Below are 14,580 nucleotides of genomic sequence, written 5' to 3' on the forward strand. Positions count from 1 at the left end.
CATATAGCCTCATATGATTCTCGTTATTTCTGATTATTTCATTTTGCTGAGTTTTGCATTTTATCTTTCTTGCCACTATCTAGAAACACTCTTAAATTACCTGCCTGCTGAATCCCATTTTGGTGCCCTCTGTTCTTTCTTTGATTGATACATCTTACTGATTTTCTTGTGTACTGGCTGCTTGTTTTTGTTTGGTTTTTGTTTTTCCTATTTCTTCCTGTCCCCTTCCTGAGGACTTTATTCTTTCTTGCCAATTTAAAGTCCTTTTGCCCAGAGACATTAGTTTTCTCTCTCAGCAAATTGGTGACCATGATCCTCAAAAAAAAATTCATCAACACTTTGAAACCTTTGCTTTGTGTTTCTAAGTCCCCCACCTTTTAACCTCTGATTTACCACCACTCTTCTGGGAGTTTTGGGGTTTATTTAACCTTGACAGTGGCAGTGAATAACCTATGATGTTAAGCAGATTACACTGAACCTAATTATGTTGTACTTTGGGAATTACAAACCACAAATTCCTCTGGTGGATTCCTAGGTCTGGGGTTTAATGAAGCAGCAGTATTTTCTGCTGGCTTCAGGACTGTACTGTAGCATCACTCTTGTAACACCTTAAAGGGGAATGTCAGTGATCTATCCTTGCTCCATGTCTCCCAACTTCCTACTATTGCTCTTCTGCACTGGCTTCCAACGTTTGCTGTGTTATAATAAACATTTGCTATGTCATGTGTTTTATATAAAGATCAGAAAATACTGCCTGTGCTAAAGGGGTGAGCTGAGGTTACTCAGCCAACCTTGATTTTTTTCATTCCCCCCTCCCATTGTCTAACTTGTGAAACTTTTCCTTTGCAGTTCTGTAAATGTTATTTTAATGTAATTTGTGCCTAACATATATATTATAGATAAGTCTATCTAATAAGCAGTTGGGAATAATATATATAGATTTTTCTATTTTAAATTCTTTTCTGTAAGTCAGCAGAGTGGAATTCATTAACTTGATATGGATCTTTTTCAGTCTTTTCAGTAACCATTCACCAAAGAATGGACTTAGGAGTGTATTTATATGGTAAATGTACTGATACTGCTTACTTTAATATAAAGTTCATCTTTTTAATGCTTTTCCATATATACACATTTGGCTCTTTTGGAAAGGGACTTGTAATCCAATCTTCTTTCTTCTCATTTTAGCTGAATTATTACTTGTAAACTAACATAGATTAGTTGCAAGTATTAAAAGAAGACTATTTATTTGTGTAACACTTGAAAAATACTTGAGCAAACTATTAAAAAGAGTGACATTTACTATAATACTTTAAAGAGTAAAGACTATTGAGTTCTGGTGGGGTTTTTGTTTGGTTGGTTTGTTGTTTTTTCTTTTAATGGGGGAACATTCAAATAGAAATTATGCAATGAATGCAATTGAAAAAACCTGTTTGATAGAGAGCTTTAGTAATGCTTAATGGAGTTTTTGCTTTCCTGAGAGTGATAGCACAGCATGTAGTATATAACTGACTAATGGAGATTTGCCACTCAAGTAAGTCAATCAAAAATGTAATTTAGCTGGAAACTCTCATGGAAACAGCTATGCCTCTTGTATCTGTCCCAATTAAATACAGTGTGATGATGATTGCATATGTATCACTAATAGGGTTGTCGGGAGAATTTCTGATAAAGCTTTTGATGGGGATACAAAAATGTGAGTTTTGAATCTTCTGAATTAAAAAATCAAACCACTGACCACATAGGACATTTAAAACAATTTTCAAATGGACAGTATCCTTATTCAAAATGCTTTTCATTTTGAATATATTTAATCCAGAGTAAGGCAGAGTGGGGTGTGGGGTTTTTTGGTCTATTTTCTTTTAAAATCATTCACAAAATCATCATATTCTGAAATAGATTTGTGATTTTAATTCTAGAACAAATAAGAACATCAACTTAGCAGCTTTACCACCTTTAACTGTCTCTGCAAAGTCTTCATGGTGGTGCTGCTGGTGAGTCTCATGAGGCAGAAAGAACACCATCTACTTTAAGTAAGACCAGTATAAATACCTCAAAAAAAAAAAAAAAACTGGCAGTTTTTGAAGCACACAAAGCAACCTTGGCATGATTCCAGCCCTTCTTCTGGCACTGAAGTGGTGTACTAACCTTGTGTGGAGAGGTGTGTCAGAGGTGAAAGTCCACCAAGTGATACCAGCCTGAAGAACCGGAGAATACACAAAACTTTGTGCATATCTTCCAAGCATTAGATGTCTCAGAGCAAAGCTATCAGAAATTAATTTTCCTAAACTGCTGATGCCTCAGATTTCAGCTTTTATATTTTTTAGGTTCTGTACTGCTGAGCTTCATATGAGGGGATGGTGAGCTCTCTTCACAGAGCAGGGAGACAAAACAATTCTTCTCTAGCTGGGGACCAAGGGCAACTGATCCAAATCTCAGGCCCAAGAGCACAAACAATGTGGACTGAAGAGAGAAAAACAAGAAGGATGGGACTTCATAAGCTAAAGCTATAACTAGACAATTAACTCCAATATGCAAATGGACCAGAATTTACAAAAGTGAGAGACCTCATGACTGGTTATCCATTTTGTGACCATTTTGGTTCATCTTGGGTGCAGCCCTGGCTGGGCTCTTGTGCTGCCCAAGGTGGAACCATTGATGCCTTTTAATAAATCCCTACTTTATTCTTTAACTCTCTCTAGCCTCTGTTTTAGGTCAGCCTTCACAGGGCATCACTGCACCAAAAGCCCCCTGCAGGAACCCCATGGACAAAATCAGATAGCCACTAATTGCCTTCCACAATTAATTTATGAAGGTAAAATGTGTGCACTTGCCAGAAGCACGGCATCTCAGAAAAGGAAGACTGCATTTCTGAACTTTCAGCCCTGATTCTTAAGAGTAACTATAAAAAAAAAAAAAAGTATATTCATAGCTAACATTCACAGCTGTACTTGACATTAAAAACCATCAAGATACTGGCTCCCTGGTATCTGGCCTTTCTCTCCAGCTGGAACCTCTGCCTGGCCTCTCTGTCCCATCAGACCTACTGAACTTATTATTCCTTTGCATGTTTCCCTCTGCTCTGCTGCTACTAACCACCGTTTTCTTTTGAATTGGATAAATAATTACCATAATAATTCTCAACTTTGAGTTTATTGGTTGTATTTTAGGTCTAAGGAAAGACTTGTACACCCCATAAGCTTGTCTGCTGCACCCATTGAGTACAACAAAAAAGGAGAGAAGAAGTCCTCACAAAGTTTGACTTTTTCTGAAGCATAGATGAAATATGTGTATTTCCACAAAATTGCCTCTTAAAGTGCACTTCTATAAAATGAGTACTGCATATCTTTGAAAATTCATCACTGTTTTACTGTATTCAGTTAAATACTTTGTACAAAACACAAATCACTTTCTGGTTGAAAAGATTTGTTGATGAAAACTCATTTGATCCTTCTAGGACAGATTGCAGCAAGTTTATGATATTGCTGTTTTTTTATATCTTCTTTTTGCTGTTGTTTACAGATGAAATAACCTCCCAAGTTACAGCTGAAATGAGCAAAACTATTCCTGCCAAGTTTTGACAGAGTAAATACACCTGTGATTGAAGAACTATAGGTGTTCACATATCTCTTTTAATTTTCTAATATTCTTTGTCAATTAGAATGATGTGCATCTTTTAAATACATGGTTGTGAGTTCCCTTTGTTGGGTTTTTTTATTGTGTGTCTCTATATAAATATATGCACATGTATATATACAGAGAGAGGGAGAGTCATCATGCTTTATGCTTATACAAAACTCTTCCTTGGGCAAAAAGAGGAGCACAGTCACAGGTGAAGCTGGGAAATTATTGTTACTCCAGTTAATGATTTAACAGCATAATAGTCTGATTTATTAGTTACAATAGTATGTATTAATAATTCAAATTCATATAGGAAAAAAAGTTTTACTGCTTTTTGGGGGAAATAAAAAGTCCTTTCTAGAAACCCTCTGGATTCAAAGACTGGTGGCTTCATCCTTCCTGAAAGAAAGAGATGGACTCAGAACGAGCTATCAGCATCCAGTCATAACTAGGAGGCATATGGTCTTGTCCTAAGGGCTTTCTTCCATTTACTGGGAGAAGAGAGATGATAGTCCTGCCCTCCATAGACTTAATTTCTGGAATTTCTTTTGAGCACAGCTTAGGTGCTCGCTTTTGTCCTTAGTTCCTAACCATTCACTTTTTGTTCCAAAGCTGGGTTTACCTGAACAATGGAAAGCTGCAATCCCATAGTGACCTCTGAATTACAGCTATGGTTTCTGCCAGATTGCCTGCTCCTCTGGTACTGTTCTGCACCCTTTTGCACTTCATTTCATTCTAGAAACATGAGTAGCTGCTCGTTATCATTGTAAAACCAAAGGAAATCTGAAAAAAAATGTAGTTGGTAGTTAGCTGACCACCAGGCAACTTCTATCACAAATACTATTCTTTTTCTTTTTCTTTTTTTTAAGGCTAAAATCAGCTCAAAGTGAAGACAAACCATGCAAGTCCTGAGACCCTGAGCTCTCAGGTGAGTGGCCTTTAGTAATGGAAAAATTGTTTTGTTTATCATAAAGATGTTGGGAAAGTTCAACCAAGCCAAAGCTAAATAACACTGCAGTGATAAGGTGACCTCCTGTGAACTGCCTATATAGCAAAGATCAACCTCTGTCCTTGTTCAGGTCTACTCAATAAAAAAAATAATTCAAAAAATAAGATTTTATCATATCTTCCATGTAGTTCACTTATCATATTGTGATGCTGGTCTCTAGTATACTTTTAATAGGTGTGCAGAAAGTAATTTATAAAACCAAGTTCATGTGTAAATTAAATATAGAAGTTTATGAAGAACTATTCCAACAGTGAGAAAACAGCTGCCAGCGTGTTTTAGGTAACAAGACATGGGGGTTTTAAACATTGACTTGTTGAATGAAGTTGACAAATAATTAAAAAAAAAAAAGACAAAAACAAAACCCAAAAAACCACCAAGACCTCCTAACCCAGCAGAATTCAAAGAGATCCCAGCCCCAGCAGAATTTTCAAAAGAGATCAACAGTTGGACTTGATGATCTCATGGGTCTTTTCTGACCTAATTGATTTTGTGATATGGTGACATCAGGGGGCTAAAAGAAGACAACTTTCTTTTACTATTTAGTTTTCTGCTACAAGTTCCTGCCTGTAGAACTAACCCTGCCATGTATGATATGGTGCTTAAGCAGTCTTTGTTTCAAAAAAGAGACAGACCTTTAGCATGGACTTTTACAAGAAATAGCATAATTAGTAGGTAGGGTGTGAAGGGGGGTTAAGTTTTTAAGCAACCATGAAGTGAATGGGAATGAAAAGTAGATAGTGAAAATTTTAGTCTTTCATGGAAGGAAATCTTATGGTTTTGATAGCCCAAAGAAAACTGTGCTAGAGCTTAAATGGATCTTGAGAATAAGAATAGCAATATCTGCGTGACCACAGTTGGAATATTTTCATTATTTTTCACTACCCGCAGGTAAAGTGCATTTGAAATAAACCGCCTTGAGATTTCAACAGAAAAATACCATTTGTTGTCTCTGGGTCTTCTGCAAATCTGCTGGTATCAAGCTTAGGAGACATGCTGTGCTGACATTCCTTACCCTCAGTCTCATACCATTAGTGACTTAAAAGAATTTCTCTGGCAAAATAAACTGTAATTGCCACTGTTCAGTGCCCACCTGAGAAAATTACTTTTACTATTAAAACTGAATGGCTCAAAAAGGTTCAGCACATTCCTTTTCTACCATGTATCCGAACAAGACCTACAAAGTAAGGGAACAGGCAGGAATAGCATCTCATAGTACATTTATATTTAAACCTATGAGTTTTTTTCCTTTAAACCTATTAATCTCCTCTGTTCTTCTGTACTTTCCTTGAATCTCTCTCCTTTCTCTTCTTCAGTGCTGTTGTGTGACTTCCAGATTCTTTTAATACCAGTTTAACATCAATGAGTCAGAATTCATTTTTATTTCCTTAATAAAGACCTTGTTTTTAAGTGTTCTCAGCATTACAAATTAGAGTCACATTTTCGCAGATGCTGAGATTCTTCAGCTTTCCGTGCCCTGGTTTTGAAAATATTTTAAATGCCTATGTGGTTTGCCTTGGAGTGTAAATCTGTCCCTCAAAGGAGGATCTTAAAATTGAGCATTCCCATTAGTGGCTTTTTCAAGGCCAGCTTTAATGAAGATGTTCCTTTCACAGAGATTTTTAAAGAAAGTGCCTCAGAAATATGAAAGCTTTCTTCTAGTAGTTAAAAAAAAAAGAATAAAATCTAGAAAGTAGCCATGAACTGAAAGATTTTTACTGCTTCCCCCACCACCACCTCCCTTGCTCTAAGAAATGCAGCTGTTCCCTGAGAAACTTTGTAGTTGGAGGCCCATTTACAGTAATAGTTTCAGCCAGTCCTAATGATCACTTAGAAGAGCAGATGTAATAATAGTTTCTAGGAGGAGATCTGTTTGGGCTCCTAAACTTGCAGATGGATATAGTCCTTTTAGAAAAGCAGGAATCTGGTCTCCTAACATGTTGTCTGAGGATGTGGAAAAACCACACCAGCTCTAATTTACACTGCCAAAGCAAAAGTCAGGGCAATGAGGGTGAAATAGCAGTATTTTAGGAAAGCCTGATTTCCATGCCATTGTAGAAAGAGAAAATGGATACAAAGGATTCGTGTCAGTAGTGGCTGGCTTCCTTTTCCCTTTCTGAGGCAGAGAAAGATCAAAACCCCTGAGGCTGGACAAAACCCCTGAGGGAGGCCAAAAGCAGATTTCAGGCCTGTTTTGATGTTTCTCATCATGGTTGGAGGAGCTGCAGAGATCCAGGGCTGTCTTTCTGCTGTGTTTGCTGTTTGGGCAGTGTAGCTGAGAGGCTTTGGTATCTCATTTGCCATGTGAGCAGGATAAAATACATGTTTTGGGGATGGTAGGACTGTCCCAGAGTTGCATGTGCCATTATGGTGCATCTTCACTTGACCTTGCTGGGGACAGGGCAAGACATAGAATGATAGAACATTTTGGGTTGGAAAAGACCTTCCAAAGGTCAACTATTCCAAGCCCCTGGCATTGGCAAGGACACCTTTTGCTAGACTAGGATGCTCAAATCCCTATCCAATGTGGCCTTGAACACTTCCAGGGTAGAGCACCCACAGTTTGTCTGAGCAGCCTGTGCCAGTGTCTCACCACCCTAGTAGTGAGGAATTTCTTCCCAATGTTTGACATAACTTACCCACTGACATTCCCCCTTCTTCTATCACTACATGCCCCTGTAAAAAGTCCCTCTGTGGCTCTTTTGTAGTGTCCCTCTTGTGATTCTCTTGCCTTCAGTGGACAATCTAATGTCTCCTCAGAGCCTTCTCTTCTCTAGGCTGAAGAGACTCAGCCTGTCTTCACAGCTCAGGTGTCCCATCCCTCTGACCATTTCTGTGTCCCTCCTCTGGAGCTGCTTCCATAGGCCCATGTCTTTCCTGGTGCATGCCCAGAGCTGGATGCAGTACTCCTGCAAAGTGCCACCTCTCAGGCCGGCAGGTGACTTCTGTGTCACCTCAGCGCTGGCCCCTCAGCATGTCCGCCTGGCACAAGCCACAGGATCACTGGCTCTGTGTTTTGTTGTGGGTATTTTGCTGTTTCTTTGTTGAGGCAGAAATTCTTCCAATGAAACATCTGACTGCTGAGCTGTGTGTCCCAGCTGGCAAAAGAAAGTCAACTTCTTATTACACAGCACTGAACTGTGTTAACTTCTTGTTAGGGTTGAGAATTACCCAGATAATTGTACATCCCCAGTTTTCCCTTGCTCTATTAGTTGTTGTGTCATGGCATGAAATGAGACACTGTGTTCCTTGAAGGATCTTGGGCTAGTATTTTTCACATGCATAAAAATGTGCCAGAAAATTACTCTGTTGTAGTTTACATAATTCTGAGTGGGATGGAATCTACTGCCAAAGCCTACGTGCCTTGTGCAACTTTAAGTTGCCCTAGGATGTTGGAAATGTTTTTATGGGGACTGGAAACATGACAAATGAACTGAGGGGGGACCAGAAGCCTTGTGGAAAGGCAGTGGAGTCCAGGCAGGGTGCCCAAATTGTGTCTGAAATGGAATCACATACTCAGCTTTTGTGAACTAAATCCCATCCTAGGTGCACACATAAACAATACACTATAGACACAGGCATTATTGTAAACTTATGTCAGTTCTGATGCAAAACAACAGAAATTAGTGTTCCTTATTTTCTGATGAAAGTACCGAGGCGCCAAGGGAATTTGCCACACGTAAAATCGCTACAAGACACAGTCCTCACCACACTTTATTTCAGTAGCCCGAGTTGCTTCTCATTGCAGACTCTGAAAAGCTATTATTTCCCAAATGTATCCAAAATAAGTCTGAACATGTTTGCCTGTAATGCAACAAGGTGAACTTAATTACAGGAAGCTTTAGAAGTGTTCAGCTCATGTGCTGCTGACACAGCAGGGGTGGGTGGGTCTGAAGGGAAGGGGAGCGGCGAGGACAATCCCTGTGTGGGAACCACCTTCAGAACAAAACCTGAAACTTCAAAGGCAGGGGAAAAAAACCCCAGCAAAACAAAAACCCAACACAACAACCAACCCCCTGTAACACTTCTAAAATGCTATAATAAATGGAGTGAAAATAAGATGCCCATTTACATTTCTTTGTTCTTATTTGCAGTTTGACTTATTGTCAGGAGATTGCCAAAGTTTCAGCATCAGCATCTGTGCTCACCAGCTTCAACAAGATTTAGAAGAAAGAAAAGAAAGAAAAAAGCAGTTTATATTTTGTAAGTTACCTGTGCTCATGTGCAGCTTACATTCAGGGACGTTGATGTATGCAATAGAGAATTAATTTTAAGCAGAGCTGCAGCTTGAGATGTGTTTCCCAACTTGGAGACCTGGTTTTGGGCCCAAAATTGCTGAATGCTTCAGTGCTAATCCTTTGTGTCATTTTTAACAGCATCAAAATCCTGATTAATGTGGTATCTAAAGAATGAAAATGTGTCCTCCCTGCTAGCTTTTACCACTTTAATAGACATTTACTATAGTATTAAGTAATAATATAGTATTTTTATATATATATATAACATTATATTATTATATAATACTAAATTATATACTATATCATATATATATAATAATATCCTATACTATTAAATAATATTTTTATCAGCAGAGATCAGCAAAATTCCCACGGTACAGATTTTAATTTTGATGTGAAACCAACTTCTGTAAGGATTTCCAAATTTCTTTTAAACACAATATTTGAGGTTTAGACTGTTTTATTAGCAGTCAAACATTTTTTATTTGTACTATTCATTATGTCAAACAGACAAAGAAGTGTTTTAACATCCAGCTGTGTTTCAATTCATTCTTGATTTGATTAAGAGGGTCTGTTGCATTTTGTTAGTATAGAACCATTAGCTAAGAACTTGTTTAAAAAGTGCTCTTTAGGTAGTCTAATCTACTAAATTCAGATAGTCTTTATAAAAGAGCTGCATTTTATTCCTTTTGTATGATATTGCACTATAAATTAAGATGAAATCTGTTGGTCTGCAGCTCCTTTTTTTAATATTTATTCATGTTTTAAAAACATCTACTCCTTTTTATTTTTATTTATAAGAATGACATTTATATTAATTTTAACTAGTGAGGACTTAACATCATCCAGTGCAAAGATATAATGAAAAAATATATTCTCGACCACCACGTCATTTTGCTTTGAATTTCAGGGTCATTTTCTTTAAATATTATTATATGAATCATCTCCATTTACACTGATAATAAAATGCTTTCTGGTGTTCTCAGGCTCAAAAATTTATGAAAATAAAAAAACATGATGCAGACACAAAAACAAAAAAGTTTGTGAAACTGGAACATCCTGTACCATTACTTTAGATAAAGTTCCTAGTTAAAATTTAAAATATTGCTGAAATTATTTCCTGAGGAAGTTATTTTGGGATTTTACGGTTAACTACACTTGAATAAAACCTATTCCTGTGAACAGCAATATTTTAAGTATTTTAAAATGCTCCAGCTTTAAATAAATTGATGACTAGTGAGATCATCCCTAGACATTCAATAGCAATGGTGTTACAGTAGTGTCACTGAGACAGTAATAATGATATCATCACACTAGCAAGCAAAGTGTATTCTGTATGACTCACTGCTGCTTTTTAATAGAAGTCTTAGCTTCAGAAATGAGCATGTGATATGATTGGTTTGGTGGATGAGCATAGAAAACAGAGAGAAAGAAATATAAAAAAAAATCCATGTAATTTCTAATTTTTCTAATTTTTTTTTTTCTGAGTTTCAAGATGCTGCCTGAAATCCAGACTTGTCACAAACTGAACAGGTAACACAGTAATTTTTCTTGTTCAACTCTTCTATGGAAGAAAGTTTTAAGTCATGTTTATTGGTGGCAGTTTAACTCAAGAACCTGACAACAAAGGGAATCTGGTAAAGGAGTTGCTTAAGAAGGATTTATATGTTTATAAATATGTTTATAAATGCATTTATATGTTGTAGTAAATACTTCCCAGCTTTCATATTCTAATTACTACTTCAAACTGCTGCATGAAAAGCAGTTGGTCATTATTACATTGAGACATGGTTTTGGTTTGTTTTCTTTCTGGTGCCATCTCTTCCAATTCTACAGGGATATATATATATATATACAAGCATATTATTTATGCATGAAACATTTCCCTTTAATTTAGATATATATATATTATATATGTATGAAATATTTATTTTAATTTTTTGGTTACAATCATCATGCAAATTGTTGTGCTTATTGCATGACCCAGTTCACTGAACTGGAAAGAGAAGTGATTTTGTCGTTTGGAGTTGCTCTCGGTTTATTACCTCACCATGCAGAGTGTGCACAAGCACGATGTGTGGCTTTATGGAGTGGGAAAAGAGTGAACAAGACAGACTATTTGGGTAACAGCAGAATTTGAAGAATGTACACAGACCTGTCCTCCTTTGCCCCGGGTAAATCTTGAGTGCTTTCGACAGTAATGCAGAAGAGGCCTGGGTGTGCAGCTCTGATTATGTGGCCCAAAACACTGCTTTTATTTATTTTAATCCCATGTATTGAATTCATCATGCAGCTCTTCTGCTACAGGGAGAGCTGTCAGATAGGATTTCCCCCCATTTTCTCCCATAGAAACTCTGAAGAATAATCTTTTACTTGCCTAGGTAATAGTGTGTGATTTTTCCCAGACACTTAAGCTGCTAAAAATCAAGTAAGTACATGTGTGTTAGAGGAAAACATAACCCTTTATTTATGAATGTGTTAGAAGAACTGTCAGAAAGGGATATTGATTCTGGTTTTGTACAGGGAACTAGTGAGAACAACCAATCAATGTAACATAGGGAGAACTTGACATTGGTATGAAATATTTAGGTTGTAGAGAAGTATAAAAATTAAGGAAATTTCCAGTGGAAAACAGCAGCATACTTTTTTTTTTTTTTTTGCTAAAGAGAAGGTGAAAAGCAGAGATTGGTGATTAAAAAAAATTAAAATGAAAGCGTAGGAGAAACTAATATATTGAGAAACTAATATATCATGAACTGTTACATAAAGGCCCTGTCCATTGATATATTTTGATTAGAATATTTTGACTAAGCACAATTCTGAGCAGCTGTTTATCAAAATGTATTCTACAGTATGCAAGCCTGGATTTTGTTTTACTCAAGCACTCTTGAGTGCTTAACTGAGAGAAATTAATAAACAATTGCAAAAGTACTTAAATTGGTCATTAAATGTTGTGTAAGTAAAGAGAAAATACATATTAACATAATATGGGTTTAGGAAAAGAAAAATACCAAAGCCAAACACCAAGATCTCAACAATTATTAAAAAAATCATCTGCAATACTTTTTTTTTTCCTTGAGTTTTTTCTTACTGTACAAGTGCCCTTTTCAAGCTCAGTTTGTTAAGACCTTGGAGCAAGTGAGGTGTTTTGCTGGATCTAATTGTCTTTTGTTAAGAACTAATTATGTGTACTTGAAATATCTTTATGGTTGATGGCACTGAGGGCAAAAAAATTACCCTATGATATCAATAGCCAACCAAATTAGGCACATGGCCTACTTGTATTCCACCTGCTGGAGCATTGGAACAGCTATCTGCCAAAAAGATGGAGTTCATTGATGTCTTTCAAAATGAATTAAAACTTGAGTCATGAGTATTTGACAATAGTAATTTTTGTGTGTAAATTTTATAATTGAGAAAATACAACTTAAGCACATGTGGTGTTTACTATTACAATTGGCTAACAATTATCTGAAGATTTTGGTGTCGAAGAAGTGGCCTTTCCATATTTCTGAAATTTATGTCCCAAAAGCAGAGTGTACAATAAAGAAATAAAGAGTGCTTTCCCTAATTTGACTGCAGAGTTCAACATCGTAAAAGAAAGTTCCTGCTTAAATAGCAAAATCATAGAATCAGAGAATCGTTTGGGTTGGATGGAACCTCAGATTCTACCTGGCTGCCATGGGCATGGACACCTTCCAGTGGACCAGGTTGTTCAAGGTCCCATCCAGACCAGCATTGAACACTTCCAGGGGAAGTCTTCACAGGAGAAGTGCCCCAGACCTTTCATCATCTTGGTGACCTCCTCTGGATTTGCTCCAGCAGGTCCTGATGCTTGCTGGTGTTTCTGTGATCACAGAACAGGTGAGGTCAGAAGAGACCACAGTGGGTCACTGGTCCAACCTCCCTGCTCAAACAGGGTCATCCTAAAGCCCATTGTACAGGATTGCATCCAGACATTTCTGGAATATCTCCAGTGGGAATATCTCTCCAACCTCTCTGGGCAAGCTGTTCCAGTCACCCACACAGTAAAGAAGTTCTTCTCAGGTGGAACTTCCTGTGCATCAGTTTCTACCCATTTCCTCCTGTTCTATTGCCTTGCACCACTGAGCAGAGCCTGGTCCATCCTCTTGGCCTTTCAGATTCTTATAGACACTGGTGAGTCCCCTCTCAGTCACCATTTCTGAAGTCAGCCCCAGATCCCTCAGCCTTTCTTCATAAGAGAGATATTCCATCCCTCCATCACCTTCCATCTTTGCTGGATCTGCTGCAGGAGCTCCATGTCCCTCTTGGAGTGAGTAGCCCAGAGCTGCTCCAGATGCAGCCTCACAAGGGCTGGCCCTCTAATTGCTGAGCTGCCTAAGGAACCCTCCTGTGCTTTTCAAATACTCACAGGGTGATGTTAACCTGGAAGAAACAACAGCAAAATTCTGTTTTGCTCTAGGGCTGAACATGAATCTTGTGGCTCAGGTCTGTCACAGGCAGGGGGGAGGAGATGCCCACCGTGACGTGTCCTGCTCGTACAAAGCATGGCCTTATTTTTCATCAGAACAAATTGTTTTGCTCATGTCCTGTTTAACCTGAAGCAAACACTTGATTTTAATAGGATTTAGATGTGTGTTTAAGCACTTTGAACTGAATCTTAAAAACAGTATCTGTACCCGATCTCAGATGCTTCTAGTCAGTCTGCTACCTGCTTGTCTTCAGCATCTGCTGCAAGGGATAATGAATGTTATTAAAATAAAGTTTTAGGGGAAAAAAAATAAAAGAAGTTAATTTTTTGTCTTTTTACAACACTTCTAAAGGGCAGAAAGGGAAAGTTTAAAAAATATGATGAACCAAGAGGGCTGAGTACTGATCTGAAGAGTTTTGTGATGTACACTAAGGATCTGATATCTCAAATGTCTTGTCAGAGTCCATGATCAAGGAAGTTCAGTTTTACTGTGAAAGATAGAGACACAAGATATTTGCAATAATCATTTTAAGAGGGTTGGTGCAGAGAGGAGGGTAGAAAGCTTCCAAAAGTTGAACTTCAGAATAAATAGCTACAGTCCAAAGGGAAATGTGAATTTCCCTGTGGATTTTTTAGAGATGGTTGCTTCTTAATATTCACCAGTAATATTCACCTGGATCAAGAGTTGGTTCAACTGAAAATTACTCATAAGTTGTTGTTGTTGTTTTTTTAACTAACCATTGCTAGAAATACTTTTATTTTTTTGGCTATTAAAGAAAAAAAGTAACATTTTGCAATAAAAAAGATTATAAAGTGGATTTAGAAATTTAAAATGCAAAATCTCCGAAAATATTCAACCTTAAAGGTAAGACTTTGAAAGATAAGAGGTCTAGGCCAAATTTAGATTCTCTTTCCAAGTGGAATATCCTTTTTAAAAACCATGAAGCTTTCCTTCCTCTTGCACTACACTGATGTACAAAAAAGACCATGTTGTGACTTGGAGAAAATAATTTCTGTTAAACAAGATCATTATTAACTATAATGTTTCATAGTAAATGGTCTTCCTAAAGTGTTGTTCTAGCAGTGCAGTATTTGTTACGCCCTTCACTAATTTGTTAGTATTAATTCTAATGACTGAATTTGTTCTTTAATTTAATAACAGTACAAATGCAAGGGAGAGAGATACATTTTCAAATAATTTGAATAAATCAATGTGAAAGATTATTTGAGATATTAGGTATAGATCTAAGAAAAGAATCATACTT

At 37.1% G+C, this 14,580-nt stretch overlaps 1 long non-coding RNA gene across 1 annotated transcript in view; it reads left to right on the top strand.

Annotated features, from left to right (window-relative positions):
- Nucleotides 1–10,481, top strand: part of LOC118685835 (uncharacterized) — a 35,480-nt gene extending 24,999 nt beyond the window's left edge. Inside the window, exons 4-6 of the long non-coding RNA XR_004980048.1 lie at nt 4,488–4,546; nt 8,719–8,827; nt 10,351–10,481. This is a non-coding gene — a long non-coding RNA (uncharacterized LOC118685835). The remainder of the gene's footprint in view (nt 1–4,487; nt 4,547–8,718; nt 8,828–10,350) is intronic.
- Nucleotides 10,482–14,580: the final 4,099 nt, after the last annotated feature.

Source organism: Molothrus ater, chromosome 4 (genome assembly GCF_012460135.2).
Source record: "Molothrus ater isolate BHLD 08-10-18 breed brown headed cowbird chromosome 4, BPBGC_Mater_1.1, whole genome shotgun sequence".
NCBI lineage: Eukaryota > Metazoa > Chordata > Aves > Passeriformes > Icteridae > Molothrus > Molothrus ater.